Here is a 4,594-nt window from a genome sequence, read left to right as displayed (position 1 = left end):
ATTTGTCTATGCGGTTTATGAAACTTATGATGTGGGCTAAATAGAAACAATTCGAGCACACTTGGGAGGATAAGAAAGGCTTACATTATGTTTAAGCTTAAAACTACTACAAAAGGCACTTATTTTGTTACTCAGAGAAAGTACCTGTGAAGAAAATCTCAATATAGGTATAACAAAGAGGGATACGGTAGCCATCACCGGGCAGACCCATGACCAGCGGCGGGCCCAGGATTTTGAGAGTTTGTATTAAAATTTTGAAAGGGTCCAAATTTTTTTTTCTCCAAAACGAAGTTTTGGCGCATACTATCGTTATAGCATCATATAGTTCTATAATGGTATACTACATAGAAGAACAAGAAAACAGATTGTATGAAACAATTTGAGCCTAAGTTCACAGAATCATTGAATTAATCATAACATGAAATTGGTAAACTTATATAAGTTGTAATGTTCAACATAACAAAGAAACATCTGTAACATATAAAGGATAGAAATTAGCAAAATGAAAGGAAAGCTTACAAGTTATAGAATAACTTTTCGATTCTCGAGGGGCTTGAAAACTAGTAATGATGCCATCATCCTTAACTTGCAAGAAGTCCCTCTCAATGAATGTAACAAAGCAACCATTCAAGAATCTTTGGCCCATCTTACTTCTTAGCTTATCTTTGATAAATTTCATTGAAGAAAAAACCCTCTCAACACCAGCAGTTGCAACGGGCAGAACTAGCACCAATTTCAGAAGTTTGTAAATAACGTGATACCGAAGGATCCTATCTGTTTTAACAAGCATCATCGAAAACTCTGTTAGACTTCTCAAATTTGTGAAGTTTTCGTCCTTACTCACATCATTAATATAACATTCCATTTGAAAAGGAAGTTTGACCAATGCTTTAAAGTCAAAATCATGAGGATAGAATTCAACAAGCTTAATCAAGTTCTCAACATTGAAAGCAGAAAATGACTTGGCTCGACTAAATCATGTCATGCATCTAAGTATCCCCTTATTTACCTCATCAAATCTGCTATTAAGCTCCTAAAGTTGCCTATCAATGACACCCAAAAACATATCAACATGAAATCGGTGGTAATTAATGGCATCTTTATAGAACCTCCTTGCTCGCAGCATCCATGTCAACAACTTTGAGACGGTGCTTTACACAAAAAGAAGTGATGTTATCAAGAAATTCTTTCCATCCAACATCATCTCTCAAAACAATCCAATTCTACCTTTGTGTCCGCGAGAAGGTCCATTGCATTCACAGTATCTTGATCCCTCCTTTTGCAAAGCATTGCAAAAGCGATTTGTGCGTCCAAATATTTCATTCATCAAGTGTAGCAAGAAAAAAAATTCAAATTAATGAAATACTTCCAACATAGTTTGATATGGGCAACCGATGTTTAAGAAGCTGAGGCTGAATCGCTAAAGGCCATGACCAATCTCTACTCTTTGTCATTGTACCACCACCAAGTCAAACTTATGTGTGAGGTCTACAACCTTAAGGCCGTCGAAAGCCTCAATTCGACCCTGAAATTCAAAAAATAACATTACTTGTGTCATGCAAGCAATTAAAAGTTCATATAGCCTAGTGATCTTCGTACCACTAAATCTTCGTCGATATCATGTGTGTAAGGTGATAATTTATCCTCTGTTTTGCTAAATCCTAGTCGGTGGGGTTTTGTTAGGTCTACATCGACGTCTTGAACTATCAGATATTTTCATGATGTTATTCGTGTGGTATAGATTATTTTCAAAAAATTGTAAGATTTTATCACTCGTAATGATCTGTGGCTAGGCTCAATAAAAAGGAGCCGAGCATGATTTATGTTTTCGAAGGATTTTCTCATTTGATTTCCATGATGTTATTCGTGTGGTATAGTACTGCTCTACGTTGTCAATTTGATCAACATGACACAAGTTGTATACTACCAAATGTAATTAGAAACTATATATGTTATACTGTAAGTGACCAATCAACACTCGCAGCTCCAGCTGCAGAAAAACAACAACAAATCCGCGTTACCCTATACTGCAAGTGACCAATCAAGACTCGCAGTTCCATCTGTTCGATCCAGCCAAGAAAAGAAAACGGGACATAACTGCTGGATACCAACAACGAAAACCACCCCATTGAATCGCAACTGCCACTCTGCTCGATCTGCTGCGTGCCGGTCTGGTTGCCCAGGACGAGATGCCGGATGCCACTCCACGCATCTCGTACTCGGCATGAATGCGTGCCATTTCGGCACGCACCAGTCACCCATTCGGCTCGGTTTCCTGGCCATCATTGGTGCTCGCTGGATTGAGTTTCCATTGCTGTTGGGTGGGGAACAGTGAGATTGGCGTGTCCGCGCAGCCATCGACGCAGCCGCGACCATCGGATGCTCTGCTGCGGCCTGCGCCAGTGATCCCGTTCCCTGTCTCCGGCCGGATAGAATCCGATACTACATCCCTGCTGAGAGTCATCCCCGTACTACAATACTGCTACATCTACGCGTATCCCTATTACTATGTGCATCGATCATTGCATCCCAATGGGTTTCCTGAATTTCGGAGCAAGTCAACTGGCGAAATGGCGAATGATCCAAGAAACGGAGTACGTAGTAAGCTGTGGATAAAGTTGTGTTATGTATCCGGTCGTTGCGTTTTATTAAAGGGAAGTCAGATCCACAAGCTGCTACAAGTATGGATAAGTACACATGTATATGGACTATACTAGGGCACAAATGATTGGTCGCTTGGCACGAATCATCTATCCAATTCTTCTCCACCCTAGTCCACCCGTGTTTACTACTCCCTCTATCTCATCAAATGCCTCATACTTGACTACATTTAGATGCATCAACATAATATCTATTTTTTGATATATATAGATCTAAGATATAACGTTCCTGCAATGGAGGGAATACTTTACTTTTATCACCTTCTGACCTACCCTTCTTCTCTTTTCATCTTGAGCATATAGAATTTCTTTTATAACCAACCCACGAGAAGACTATATACAACATGCTACAAATTCTATACATATTCAACTAAGAACGGTAGTTAGCAAACTAGATATGCATGGTAGATAAGATAAACATGAAATATTCATCGCAATTTCTTCCCCACCTTCCCACCTGCATTTCTTCCCCTTTAATGTTGAGAATATAAGCAAGTTTGTAATTGCATATGTGGGAGTGAAGTATTTGGAACCTCGTCTGGAAAACCTAGTTCCTAAAAAGGTGCGTATTTTTGCATGGAGGCTGGCCATTGATTCATTGGCGGTGACTGCAAACCTTCACTGGCATATCCCCAGGATCCAGGCTACGTGCGCTATTTGTGGAGCAGACGAGGAAGATGCTCACCATGTTATGATTCGATGCACGCTTTCTCGGGCCCTTCGGGATGGTATGCGCAAGGTTTGGGAGCTTCCGAAGGAGGAGCTCTTCGGCTATACTGGTCGGAATTGGTTCTTGCTTCTACTGGATAGAACCACTAAGGATATGCATGTGAAGCTGTTGTTTCTCTTCTGAAGGACCTAACATCATCGGAACAACATCGTACATGGGGATGGAAAGGCATCTATCGCTGCGTCCGTGCCGTTTCTTGCCAACTATGTGGAGTAAGTCCAACCGGGAGCTCCTGAGCCTAACCGGCATGGAAAGTCGTTATCACTGCCTTCTCTTACAGATGCTACAAAACTGGTGACCGTGGCACCATCTTCCTGGCAGGCACCGGCTCCGGGATGGATCAAGGTGAATGTCGATGCCAGATTTATCACTACTACCCTCATGCTCCTCCTCCCATATCTGATGGTTATCTCTAGTGTAGTCATGCCAAGATCATACGTGCCACTGTCCCTCATGTCACACCATTACCCATCACGCGCCTCCCATATATCTCAGGCACAAAGTCGACTCTTATTTGGTATTGTTCTATTTTAGAACAACTCAACACATGCAAAATTAACTACCTTGTATGTTTTTTTAATAAGTTGACTAGAGTTGTCTATGGAACCATTCGATTTTAAGAATTTGTCCTCCAATGACAAATTTATCTTTTACTAGCTACATATTTTTAAAAGCGGAACAATAACTTTTTTAATGTGGGATTTAATCTATTTTAGTTTCAACTTTTATATTTGATACTATTCTTTAGATTTAATTTGAAACCATGACATTTTATATTTCAGCATGCAATTGTATTTTTTAATCTACACTGGCTAGCCGGACCTAAAAAGTGTGCAACTACGGTAATTATAATGTGTAACAGTACACTTTTACTTCATTAGACCTAGAAATTGTTTTCAGTTCTATTTTTTCAGATGAATTGTTTTTAGTATTTAGTGTCATCGAATTTTATGATGGAAAATAATAGCTTGTGCAAGCAGGCCTATATATATTCCCTCCGGCTCTAAATACTTGTTATAAGTTTAGATAAAATGTAGCTAAAATTTGTACTTTAGCCTACATTTTGACTAAACTTACGATAAGTATTAAGAACCGAAAAAAGTACTCCATATTTTAGGCGTTGCAAACGGCTATCCGTTGTGAGTGCTACATCGTCAGAAAAGAAAGAAAATCTGTTGGCCACGACCAAACGTAAATGAGATGA

At 39.7% G+C, this 4,594-nt stretch overlaps 1 pseudogene; it reads right to left on the bottom strand.

The window, feature by feature from the left end:
• Nucleotides 1–451: 451 nt before the first annotated feature.
• On the bottom strand, nucleotides 452–3,348 carry LOC139830177 (uncharacterized; annotated as a pseudogene).
• Between the last annotated feature and the right edge of the window lie 1,246 nt (nucleotides 3,349–4,594).

This window comes from Lolium perenne, chromosome 4 (genome assembly GCF_019359855.2).
Source record: "Lolium perenne isolate Kyuss_39 chromosome 4, Kyuss_2.0, whole genome shotgun sequence".
Lineage (NCBI taxonomy): Eukaryota > Viridiplantae > Streptophyta > Magnoliopsida > Poales > Poaceae > Lolium > Lolium perenne.
Note: the sequence above shows the minus strand (reverse complement) of the source record. Positions and strands in the feature narration are given on the sequence as shown.